The sequence below is a fragment of the Equus quagga genome, chromosome 1, assembly GCF_021613505.1.
Source record: "Equus quagga isolate Etosha38 chromosome 1, UCLA_HA_Equagga_1.0, whole genome shotgun sequence".
Classification (NCBI taxonomy): domain Eukaryota; kingdom Metazoa; phylum Chordata; class Mammalia; order Perissodactyla; family Equidae; genus Equus; species Equus quagga.
The window spans coordinates 70,520,925-70,534,338 of NC_060267.1; the positions used below are offsets into that span (position 1 = coordinate 70,520,925).

Genomic DNA, 13,414 nt, shown 5'->3' on the forward strand with positions numbered 1-13,414 from the left:
AGGCAACGAGAGAACAAGGGAGGGAGAAAATAAGGTAACTGAGCTTTTGGTTCAATAGCAGCTAAAGGAAATCTCTTTTGCTAGGATAGGCCAGTTGGATGAGGTGGAAATTGCATGAAGAGGAATTGAGTAGGTCTGGATCGTCAATAACTTGGTATGTAATCCTGGGCGAATCCCTTTTCCTTGAGATCACTCTCTCATCTGGAATACATCAGTGGTTTTCAAATTGTGCTCCAGCAGAACACGGCTGATCCAGAAGCTAGACCAAGGAACACTGGTGGTCTCTATACAATTCACAGAAAACTGAAGTGGAATAAAATGTCCCCCCTTTGCTGTCGCTTAGTTATTTCTATTTATTATAACATTTCCTGCACTGAATAGATTTTTCTGAGCATACACAACTGTTTCTTCAATTTGAGATACCAATAAACAGCACTTTCTTGATTTTAAGGTTTTCTCTTCTCCTTTTAAAAACCCTTTGGCCTTCCTGCCACATATCTGGTAGCCGAGTTCAAGCAAATGACACAGGGAACTAACAAGCAGCAAATAAACAGTAATAGAAGAACTTAGATACAATTAATCATGCTTAGGTTTTTTATTTTTAATTATCGTGGTTGATTTTTAAAATTTGTTTAAACAGTAATGGATTGTTTTTTGTCACGGGTACACATTTTGGGTTTAATTTTCTGAACTAGATACCTGTCCCTTAACTCCAGATTTAGAGCTCTTCCATCATCTATGCTGCCTCACCGTAAAGCTTACAGTTATAGACTCCCACATTCTTTACATAAATATGGCTTTGTCTTTATTCTAAAGAGTGAATCAATTAGGACTAACTTAAAACCTGCTCCTTAGATTGAGCAGATTTTCAAGATAAACATCAAAAAAAATTGAAAAATAAACTTGTGCTGCATTCTAGACGCTTTAAAAAACATCAATGAATAACTTTTCTGAAACACTGTCCTTAGCAACTTTCTGGGAAATCAAACCTCAACTCAGTAGACAAGAGAAAGTATGTGTAGATTTCACCTTATGATGAAGAGGCAACTAACGTGAAATCTACAAGGGGTCAGTCATGGGCCAGTGGTTAGTGGTCACAAAGTGGAGTAAACTTGGTGCTGGCAGTTACTACCAGACATCTGTGCTGGATGCACTGAACTCTGCCTAAAGCTGCTTGGGAAATCAAATGAACATATGCAAGGATTTCAAGGTGTGTGTGTCTTAAAATAATGATTAATAAAACCTTACAGTTAAAATTTCTTTTATGAATTAGACAAACATTTGGTTTGGTCAATCTTCATAAGAGAAATTTTGTGCTGGCAAAATTTATGTGTAAGTTCTAAAACTTTTACTTTCTAATTGCAGAAGAGATATATTCATTGTAGAAATATATTCAATGAGAAACACAGTGAAAAAATATATAATATACATATAATTATGTCACCTAGAAAAAATTACATTATTTGGAAAAATACTATTAACGCTTTGGTTACACTTTTCTAATAATTTTTCAGTGTCTAGATACACACACGCATATTTACAAATACAAGCTAATGCTATATATATTGTTTTGAAATCTGTTTTTTTCTTATCAAAAAGTCATGTAAATGTTTCAATATCACAATATTTCCTACAGAATTTGATAGCTATGCAGCTTTCTATTACATAGATAAACATAATGTCTTTAACTAAATCACTTGTTGGGTATTAATGCCACAATGAACCTCTTTGTACATTAATTTTTGATGATAGTCATGAATATTTCCTTAAGTCAATTTCCAAAAGTTAAATTCCTGGGTTAAAGACATTTAATACATCCAGAAAGAATGAAACTTTTCATAGTCCCACCAACAGAGAACTAGCCAATCTATTTTTTCATATCCTCAACAACTGGGAATTATATGTATTCTTAACAGTTGGGAAATACAAACATATATATATGTATATACACACATACAGTTTATATTTCTGCCAACTTTTAGGTGTAAAAGAGTATCATGACTTTCATTCGCATAACTGATGAAGTTGAATTTTTTTCATATTGGCCATTAGTAATTTACTTTTGATAACATTTGGTAATATTTTTGAGCTTGTAGTAGAATTCTAGATTTCAAAATTTAAGAGCAGAATTTAGAAGACCTGGATTTAGTCTTCTTTACACCATCAGTTTTGGAAGAACTTAGGTTGAATCATCCAATCTCTTTGGTCCTAAATTTCCTTTTGTAATAAAATGTACTCAAAGTGACCACTCAAATCTTCCTGTTGTCCCTGTGAAAAGCAAATTAAATTATCTTTGTGAAAAAGTTACTGTACCACTTTTATTAGCAGTATTAGTAAGCTGTTTGAAACAATTTTTAATTACCAGACACATAAAAGTAGATTCTATCATTTAATTTTAAAATCTTTCTAGATACTTAAAACAGATAATTGACAAGTGAATTCAAACAAAGCAGTTGACTCCATAGGATATGTATGTATGTGTATATATGTACATACATATATAGATGCATATATAGTCTATATAAATATGTAACAGATTATATATAAGTTCTGCCTTTTCTGAATTTTTATAATGAGAAGTCAACTTACTATTGACTGGTGTATTTCCTTTCAAGGTGATTTGTGTGTGTGTGTGTGCGTGCGTGTGCGCGCATTATGAAAAAATAATCAGTGATCATAATTTTTGTATCTAGGTCTTTTATCCAGGCCATTTTTCTATTTAATTACTAAATCTACATAAACAATTTTAAACTGCCTAATATGTCATAGAGAGGATATATGATTTACTTAGCCATTCTTCTTCTCCTCTTATCACATTATTTTCAATTACTTAACCTGTATCTTTTTCTTTTGCATAAATCTTTTCTACATTTCTGTTTCCTTAGAGCAGATTCTAAGAGGAGGAATTAAGGGGACAAAAAGTGTCAGAATTTTAAGACTTTAAATATATATTGTTAAATTGCACTAAAAAGGCTGGTGCTAATTTTTAATTCCTACTAAGAATATATAGTCAGACAGCTTAATACAGGGGTATGCAAGCCACCACTAGCCCACATAATTTTTTTCCTATTTTTTCAATTATAAAAGTGATTCATATTTGTATACAAAAATAATTCAAAAACACTTTCTTTTCCATCTCTCTCACTCCGTACAATTAAAAGTTTGGCATGTATGTATGCTATCAGATTGCTTTTTAATCCAAAAATGTTTTTATTATTTTAATTTTAATAGCAATATATTTATTTTGATATGTATTGAAAGTGTATTTAAAGATAGCTCATCAGACTTGTGATTTCATGGGTATTATTGCTTCTGATGAAGCTACGACTTTTTTAAAAGTTGATTTAAAACTAATATATATTAAATAAATTACAGTACAAGTAGCGTGGGAATGTAAAGAAAAGAAATCTTAACAAAAAAAGAAATCTTGAAGGTGAAAGGAGAATGATAACTTTAGGAAGCTGCAATGGAGGCGTAGTTTTTAGAGCTAATTGCCCCTGACAAGCTCTGTGTTCCTGACCAAGTTACATCCCCTCTCTGGGCTTCAGTTTAAGTTCGGGTGGTAGTAGGAATCTGGAAATACTGGTCTTTCAGCTAGAAGGGGTGCCTCAACAAATAGGCAACCTTTCAGCTGAGTCTTTTTCTTCTGAATTTCGGTGGATCATAGTTGAACAAAAGTTGCTCTCTTTCCTAAAAAGATCCTCTCTCATAAGAATTTCTTGGTGAATTATGAGTTAAGGCAAGACAGTGACTTTAAAATGAAATCCAAAAATTTTATTTTAACAAAATATTACTTCTCAATAACTCCATAGTACGAAGAGAAATGTTCAAATTCATCACAGTCTCCTTATCGGCCAAATTCCTGTATTGCTTTTGAGTAAGTCAAAAATATAAAGTTCTATAACCAAGAAATGTGATTTTAAAGTTAGTGGTTCATAAAGTAGATCATGCATTAAGATTTTAACTCATCTCTTACTCCTCTTTGTATCCCTATGTTCAGTTCTGAGTATGGCATACTGTAGATGCTACACAAATATTCAATGGGTAAATGATATTACACATGAATGTTCCATATTACAGTAGTTTGATAGAACTGTAAGTTTAACTTCTACCTATAGGAGAAAGACTTTAATTTTAGAACATTGCTATTGATACATCTTCTTTGGTATCCAAAGGTATGTATATGAAGATTTATACAGAGTAAGTTTAATATAAGTTATTGCAATTTCTCTTTGAGAGCTGTCCAGAATCATGAAATCATCCACCTTTGTCTTCTTTCCGTCACTTCTCCTAGGCATGGACGCCAGTCAACTAGTTACATATGTTTAAATGTGGGTTTAAGAGAATATATTGATTTTTCTGTAACAGATCAAAAAGAGGGTGTGCTAGTGACTTTATTTTCATGATATTTGGAGGGTCCATAATTACCCAATTTGGAGTTTTCAGAAAAACATTTTAAAGACTGACTACTTTCCAACAAGAGTAAAAGATCTCAAGAATTCAAAATAAATAACCCATTGAAAATCACGAACAATCTCAAATAGTAAAAAGACTATATTGAGTTGCATGGAAAGCAGTTTCGCAAAGGTAGGAAAACACCAAGTTCAAGGGGTACGTCACAATATGGTCAAATGTTTAAGGATGGAATAATTAAGACTTCTGAAAAAGCCATACTCTCTATTCATCTAGTCTCTGTTTTGCCAAAATCATCAGCTTGAACAGTTTTCCAGCTGGAATTTAGAAAGTGGGGTTATAAACTGGGTTTTTTTTTTTTTTTTGGTATAGTTTTCAGGAAGTAGGAGAATTGTTCCATTTTTATATGATAGAAAATAAATATTGAAACAATGACATTAGAGCATCTATACACTCTTGTTTCAATTGAAATTCTATCTTTTTAATGTAGCCTCTGGACCAAGTCTTCATTCTTTCCATGATTCCTTCCTGCTGGTGACAGAGACTCCTGTCCCCCCAAAAACTTTTCTTTGAGAGATGTGGGTGGCCTCCTTTCCTAAACCTTTAGAGACCAAAATGATTTATAGACTATCCCTCTCCTGCGGGAGTTGGGCAAGTAGTGGATCATATTTGCATGGGTCACCCTGATAATAGGACTCCACTGTTTCTTGAACTAAAATCTTAAGATTTATTGTTCTATTAATGCTCATAAAGTCACTCTTTTGATGAGCCATAATTTCCCTTTATGAGGAGTCTGTATGCCAGTCACCCATGATAAGGGAGAAGAAAGTCCAGACTTCCAACATATTCATATTTCCTGGCAGATTAATAAAGTCTTGAAATCCCATATGACTCCAGGGGAAAATGGCATAGGGTACAGTAACAAAAAGCAAATTTCACAGCGTCAACATGTGCCCATGAGACTTCCCTCACAATGTTGGCTGTGTACAAAACCTAAGCTTTTCCATTTTAATTAAAAAACTTAGAAATTAACCCTCCTGGTGGAGAAGATAACCCACCAACTAGGCTTGTATTATCTTTGTGAATATTCTTAGGGAATGAAATAGCAGGAGGTGTGAACTTTCTCCTGCTTATCTTAATGGTCCGCTAATGGCAAAGCATAATTAGTTACTTAAGTGCCAAGTTTATCAAGATTTTCGCTAAAACCTTCAGCCACAGCGCTTTCCTTGAATGACCCAGCTTTGATTTATCCAATTGCTTTACTATCATTTGAAAGAACACTGCCCCCAATAAAAACAAGCGAACAAAAAGCCCAGTCCCCCACCATGTGTAAGTTCTTCCAATTCCTTTAGCTGCATAGTTAAGGCACTTGGGACTCCAAAAAGTCGAAAAGATTGTGTAAGGCATCATTAATTGAAATTTTAGCCTTCCCACATTCAAAAAGCACGGCTGTGCAGCAGTTTTGCAGTCATTCGCTTCACGGCTTTGAGAAGTCAATAAGCTTCTAAATCAGAAGATGGTCTTCTAAAGAGTATCCCATATTTGGGATGGAAACTTAGCCATTGTACCTTTCCCCCAGTGCACCCGCATGAGAAGCCCGAAAGCCACCTATCTCCCCCATCGGTCTCTGGATCTCCTCGCTGCCTTTGTCCCTTCTAGATGTGGAGGCTTGGAGAGGAGGTTTAGTTTCCAAGGATTGGAGCGTTTGAAGGGCGGGGCCATCTCCAAGTCCATCTCCCCTTTTTGTCCTCTTCTCCTGGGACGGGAGGGAGGAGCCAGGTCCCCCGCAGCCGGTTCGGGAGCTCTCTAGCTCGGTCGCTCGAGGTGAGTGTGAAAGGGTGGCAGCCCGTTTAATTGCAGCGCAGGTTAATTTCTGGAGTTCACCGCAGTCGGTCTGCCAGCCGCTTCCCCGGTCTTTGCCAAGTGGGTTTATGAGGTCTGAGGCGTGTTGGGGCGCGCTCACGTTCTCGCGAAAGGCTCCTCCCCAGGGCTCATTTCCCCACTGCGGGAAGCCCTTTGGTGCCCCAGGAGCCTTGGGTTTCCTCTGACCCCGTCGCTTCTTCCTCCCGCCCCACCGCCTGCTTCCCTGCGCCCCTGCCCCCAGGGAAGGGCGGCCCCCATCTTAGGACTTCCGACCCCAGCCAACCCAGAAGGTACCTTCACGTCGATGAAGATTTTATCACAGCCTCCAAAACCCAGCAGTAATAGGAGCTTTCAATCTTGAAATACGATTGTTATTTTCCCGGTGCAGAGCTTGACAGAAAAAGTCAGCTTTTTATTAAAGACAAAGAGGTAAATTATCAGCCGGGGCACTGAAGGGACGGTGGAGACCTGGCGCGCTTCCTCCCGTTGCCACGAGGAATTTATGGGGGAGCGACGGCCAGCGCTTCAGACACCCCTGGGGTCCCGGGGGGAGGAGCTCGGGGCAGAAGGACTTCCCCAGGTCCCTCCAGGCACCTGGAAAGGGGAGTCCTCCCAGTTCTGCACAAAGCCAGGGTCATTTCAGTCCTGACCAGCCTTACCGTCCTCCTCTCTCCTTTCTTCTTTCTCTTCTTTCTTTGGCTCCCGTTTCCCTTTCGCCTCTGAGCTTTCTCCTCCTTGTTCTCCTCTCCCTACTTTTTCTCTTCTCTCTCCTCGCCTTTCCTCTCCCTCCCCCTCCTTTCTTCTCCACCGCACGCGTAGAGTGTCATTTATTTATTTATTTATCACCCCCGCCATCAACACCCTTTTAGGGCTCCCAAGCTTTTTAGTGCGAGTGGGAGGAGAAAAGGGCAGGAAGTGTTGACTAGAAGGGGGTGAAATCGTGCCTCTGGGTGAGAGATTCTGCCCCGGAATAAACGATGGGGAAAAATCTTGGAAAACGAGGATTCAGATCTGTTTATGAAACCCCGCTATCCGATGGGAACCAACTCCGCGCGCGTCTCCTCCTCCCCTTTTATTGTATAGGTTTATGGGTGTATCTTCCCGGATGGTTCTTTGCGGGGGTGGGGAGTGAGTATTAGAGAGGACAATCTTGCCCTGGACCCTCGACACTGCGCCTTCTCACCGGATGCGCGCTCCCCATGCAAAGGAATCCAGCAACATCCCCCAATTCAGACGCGGACAAAAGAAACTTTAATTAAGGTCTCTGCCCCGCGCGCTGCGTGTTTCTCTCTCCCGAGGCTGTTGATGTCCAACTCGAGGATGCGAGAAATAGAAATGGTACACCCTGCCCATGCCCTTGAACTTGAATTGCTCCTGACTTGCTGTATTGATTTTTTTATACTGTAGGCAAACCCGCCCCCCCCCCCCCCCATCAGATTTACGCCTTAGGAGACATTAGACCTGGTAAGAGAGAAGGGTAAAACCTACTCTTTTGCAAAAAAAAAAAAAAAAAAAAAAAGTTCAGAACGATTTGGGGAAAATTACACTAAATAAAAATTCAAGGTGTGAAAGCTTCATCTTGGCTCTCTTGTCTTCAACACCATGACACCTTATCATTAGGAGCGCTGATTGTTACTTTCCGAGCCTTTAGATGATCAGCCAGAAAGTGCAAACAACGCGGGGCCGGAGGGTGTAAAGTTATTTAAGTAGTCTTTTTTTTTTTTTTTTCTTTTGGTGCGCCGTCAAAACATTTCACAAGTTAGGAAAAGAAAGTGGTGGTTCCGAGGCTCGGAATGACGGGTTCTTAACCTCCCCCATCCCCCCTTGCCATATCAGAAAAGAAATAAAATGCACAATGACCCTTTATTTCGGGGGAGAAGACTTCAAAATACGTGCCAGTAATGGACAATTTGAGCTTTTCACTGGAGATACTCACACCGCAAGCTGGAAAGGGATTAAAAAGCCCCACGTGGTTGATCTGGGTTTAGACTGGCAACCTCTAGTTCCCCATGTATGTTCTTTGCAAAGATTGGCCTCTAGATGGATGCGTGTGAGGGACTCTCTGGGGCCGGGGCTCGGCGCCTCGGGCAGGGCTGATGGTGGGAGCGCTATGAGCGGCGGGGCAGGGTCCTCACGGGGGGCTTCCTCTACCGGCCAGGGCGGCCGGGCGCCTCCGGGACGCGAGCGCGCACGCCTCAGCCCGGCCGCCGCGCTCCTCGTACCGCCTTCTCCGCAGGTCTTTATTCATCTCATCTCCCTCTTCCCCTTCTCCTCCTCCTTTGCCTCCTTCTCCTCCTCTTCCTCCTCCTCCTCCACCACCACCACCTCCTCCTCCGCCGCTGCCACCTCCTCCTCTTGCATCTCACTGGCCTGGCTCTGTGTTGCTCTGAGTGACAAAGACAATGTCCCAGCCTTAACTTTGCAACCACCTTGCCTCCTTCTGGGGTTCGGCGGGGGGGAGGGGGGACAGCAGCCGCAGCCTCAGCATCTCCTCCAGCTTCTCCTTCTGCTCTTCTCCAGCTCTTGGATAATTCTTCCCCCTTTAGCCCCCCAGCCCTCTCCTCATTTCTTTCTTTCTTTCTTTTTTCTTCCTCTCTCCTGCACGTTGTTGTTGTTATTAGAAAGGCTTCGCGCACCCCCTGGTGCTCTGGCGTTTTGTGTGGCAGGAGAAGATTGTCTTCCTTCTCTCTTTCTGTCTTGCTTTCTCTCCCTCTGGTTGCTCATTATTCAGAGAGAGACACAGAGGGAGGGAGAGAGAGAGAGCGCGCGAGGGAGAGGGAGGAGAGGAGAGAGAAGAGGAGAGAGAGAGGGGAGAGAGAGAGAGTGAGAGGGAGAGGGAGGGAGGGAGAGAGAGGGAGAGAGACGGATATCTCAGGTCATCTGCAGCTGCAGCGAGTCTGAGGAGCCGAGGAAGGCAGGGAAGATGGCGATCCTCCATTGCTGAGACCCGGCAGAAGCACATGAGACTCCCAAACAACTTCCACAACAATAACCCGAGCAGGAAGAGGAGAAAGAGAAAGAGGATAAGGAGGCGGTGGGGCTGGAGAACCCGAAACACCTCCCGGCGCCGGGACGCTTCTTCTGTAAGTTACTGCAATTAACCACCACCTCGGGGTGGTCTGAGTGCTCCGGGGAGGAGAGCGCGGGGTGGTGGAGGCACAAACGCGCTCATTCATTCGGCCAAGGAGGGTTGGCGGAGCGGGGAGGAGAGGAAGTCCCCTGCATGGACTGGCTGTTGGAAGAGGAGAAGAAGCAAGAGAGAAGAGGAGGAGGAGGGGGAGGAGGGAGAACAGGAGGGGGAGGAGGAAGAGGAGGAGGAGGAGAAGCGAGGGAGGAAGAGGAGGAGGAGGAAGAGGAGGAAGAGGGGGAGGAGGAGAAGGAGAAGGTGGTGGTGGTGGCAGTGGAGGTGGCTGTGCTTTTCCTGCTGGCTGCTCCTTCTGCTGGGGGGAGCGGAGCGCTGTGGCTTAATTAATTTCGTGTAGTTCTGTGGAGAGAAGAGAAAATGAAAGATGAGTGAGAAGAGAGCTGGAGGCTTAGGATGGATGCTCCGAGTGTGGGGACAGGAGTAGGGACAGACAGGGGGCTGAGGGCGGGAGGCGAGGAGACCTGAGCCGAGAGCCAGAGGGAGCGAGCGAGGGGCAGAGGAGGGAGCGCTCCGAGCCGCCCCGACCTGAGCGGGTTGACCTCTTTCTTTCTCTGTCCCTCTCCTTCCTTTCCCCCCCTCTGTCTGCCTGTCCCCCGCCCGATGGCAAAGCCTTGCGGACTGGCACCCCCCTCTTCCTCAGGTATTTGGCTCTCTCTCTCTCTCTCTCTCTCTCTCCCCGAAGTTGGGATGCGGGGTCGGGATGTGTTGGGGGGTGGCTGCTGCTGCTGCTGCTGCTGCTGAGGGAGGCGAGGAGCGGGGGGCACGGCCCGGGTGGGGGTGGCAGGTTCAGGAGCAGCTGAGGAGCTGTCTCCAGGCTGGGGGGTTCAGAAGCGTCTGGTGGAGGAGGACAACGGTTTCTGGAGAGGAGAAGCCATTACACACGCTTGGCTCTCCTCTAAGGAGGGGAGAAAAGAAGGCAGGGGCCTGGGGGTCGCCTCACTCCTGGTGCAGTTCCCAGGGGTCTGCCCTCCTTCCAGGCACGAGGGGAAGCCGCAGCCGCCCCCCATTGGAGCAGCCCCTCTCTTTCCCTTTCTTTATCTCCCTGTCCTCCATTTGCAAGCTGTCTGCTTTGGTTCCAGTCCAGACTCCAAAACACAAAGCTCCTTCTCACGTTCATTCTCCAGGCTTTTCACCATTCCTGAAGGAACCCTCATTTTCTTTTCATTGTAGCTTCTAACCTACAGAGAGGGAGGGAGGCTGCCTGGAGTTCCTTTTATATTCCTCCCCTACCAAAAAAAAAAAAAAGTTTCATTTTTAAGCACGCGCCTGGGATGGGAAAAGACCAACCAGTTGGGGCTTTCTCCCAGGGCTCCCGGGGCTGTGTCTGAGTGTCTGTGTTGGCTGTTTGGTTTGCTCTGGTTTCGTTTCTGGAGGTGGCTTGGAGGTTTTTTGGAGGAAGTGTCTACCTAGTTTGGTTGAGAGCTGAGAACTGAGTCAGGTAAGCCGTGTCATGTTGTAACTCCACCAGAAAATGGAGGAGAGCGGGGTTTCCAGGAGACAAAGCTGAGATGAGAAGTGTTTATAAAATTATGGATGTCTCCATTTTGAAGCTCAGTTGGTGATGGCTGGAGGAGGCTTGCCTGCTCACTCCTTCTCCCTTTCCAGGGGGGAATGTGGTGGTGGTTCCTCACTGTCTATTCATTATGCAAGGAAATGAGGGGCTTTGAAGGGCTGCTGAGATTTTTCTCCCATCAAAGGAGTGCTTTCACAAGTTATTGAGGCGTTTGTTTCCATTTTAAAGTCAACTTTGGGAATTTTTTTTCTCTTTTTGAGTGGACCTGAAGGGTTTTGACCTCCTTCAGGAAAGGCAAGGCAAAACCTTAAAACATTTTCCACTGAGGTCTTCACAGAACTTTAAGCTGCTCCAGGGCTCCTGAAACTCACCAGGAAATGTTATTTCCTCATTGTGAAGATGGTGGTGGCCCTAAGCTGAGATTTTGGAGTTCTGGGGCTTGGTTATCATCATGTTTTGATGTATTGTCAGACTTTATTGTCTGGTATGGGTTGGTTTCTGCAAAAAAAAAAAAAAAAAAAAAAAAAGGAAAAGAAAAAACCCAACAACAAATCCTGTAAGATCTCAGAGGAACTCTAAGACTGGCTAACACCAGTTTCTCCAGAGTCTATGTTTCTCTTCAGGTTGTTCCATTTGTGTATTAGGCCTTCTGTTGTTTCCTTTGTTTCCCCCTTCCCTTCCAGTCTGCTGTTTTTTTCTGTGTTCTCAAGTACTGTGAGTCTTCAGAAATATCAGATGTCTTCTTAACAATGTCAGTATGGAACCAAATTTTTAAAATATTATGTCACTTGGGAAAACCTTATGTCCAGGTGTCTTCACCTTTTTAATTGGGAGGAATCTGTTAGTCTTAGAGGAAGACATTTTGTGAGGGTGATTTGAAGAAAGGACCCAGTCTTACCCCAGTCCACGCATTGATTGGAGTTCCTCACACGTTAGTTCTCGAGACTGTATGTAATTGATCCAAGGAAAGAGCTAAGTCCTGAAATGCTTGATGAATTTAGAAAAGCCAACCATGAAGATGTTGCTTTTCCATTAGGTAAGGTAGCCATCTTGAGGATGAGGGAAGATGTTGGAAGAATTGTAGATGGACTATTAAGGATAGGGAAGGAGGGCTCCACGGTGGAATGAAAACTTGGAGGAGATTCAGACCAATTAATACATTGTAAGAAGGTTGATTGGACCTTGTTTTCAACTAAGGAAAAATATAGAAAGGTACCAGCTTCAAGAGAAATAAGGAACACATTGGTGAGCGACTTATACCAGCTTTTTTCTTGCTTTGTTTTCTCATTATGTGTCAGATTTTTTGTGTGTAAAGTTCCTTCTGTCTCCAGTATTTTTGTGCATACTGAAATGGTTTTAGATTCCAGATGTAATTATATTCTATTGAGTAGCTGGTAGCAGTGTCATACAGCACAATGCTGTATATGACAACATCACATTTTTCAAACCAAACTGTTGTGTCATTAATTGAGGGTTATTGTTCCTCTGAGGAGTGTGAAAGGAGAGGAGAAACACATGGTTCTTTAGCTGATAATTGTCCCTGGTCAATGAAGTAAAACCCTGTTTTTTGCAGACGAAGATGTATGGTTTTCAAGATTTTCAGTTGATGTGTATGCTCATTTAAAAATACTTCTCTTCAAATCTCTACTGCTTTATTAAAAACCTGGGCCTCTCCAAGAGCTCTCTTAAAAATCTTACTTGGAATCATCCCTTTTATTATTCATTTTTAAATATTATGTTTTGATACCATTACTTTGGCGCATAAGTGGAATGTTATCAGTGTTATATTTAAATTTGCTAATGCGTATGTGGATGCTACGTGTTGAGACTCAGAAGTTCAGATGCAATGGAATAAAAAGAGTTGTTTGGGAAAGTAATTAGCATATAATTTTGCATCTAATTAACCATATATGTTTATGTAAACATAAATACATTATACCTTGATCTTGAAGCAAACTTCCATGATGCCTTTTTTGTTGTTATTGATCCCAGGACAACTGGTTAATTACTTATTTCAGTGGGGGGAGAGAAATCGGACAAACTGGTTGCCAGCCCAGTGGTTTGACTCACCACGTTTTTGACTTTGCATCCAAATGTTTTGGTGTCTTTATAGACAGTCTTACAGTTGAGCTTTTCTGCAGGGAAGAAATTAGGTATTTAAGAAGCATTTTAGAGTTTGAAAATATGGTCTAACTGGTTACCTGAGAGACATGTCCATCTCTGATGTCCTTGGTCATCATGCGAAGCACCATAATATTAAAGCCATGGTTTCTGCCTTTTTCTGGACATACACATTCAACATAGGACAAGTATTTTGGATAAACCACTATGAGAGAAGTAAAGTGTCAAATTGAACGTTCTCTTTTGATGTCAAAGCTCAGAGATCCTTTTTGTGTTTGAAGCATCAAGTTGACGAAGCTCGTTATGCAAATTTTTGCCATAGCTCCAATATATCACACAGAGAAATCATTCTGGAGAAA

At 42.4% G+C, this 13,414-nt stretch overlaps 1 protein-coding gene across 12 annotated transcripts in view; it reads left to right on the top strand.

Moving 5' to 3' along the window:
- Positions 1 to 3,835: 3,835 nt before the first annotated feature.
- The window catches only part of ZNF462 (zinc finger protein 462), a 140,066-nt gene continuing 130,487 nt past the window's right edge, over positions 3,836 to 13,414 (top strand). For 3 of the 12 annotated variants that reach the window (XR_006885102.1, XM_046638483.1, XM_046638557.1), the window contains exon 1: positions 9,092 to 9,359. The gene's annotated coding sequence lies outside the window, so the exon portion shown is untranslated. The other 9 variants (XR_006885111.1, XR_006885110.1, XM_046638528.1 and 6 more) reach the window with 8 other exon arrangements.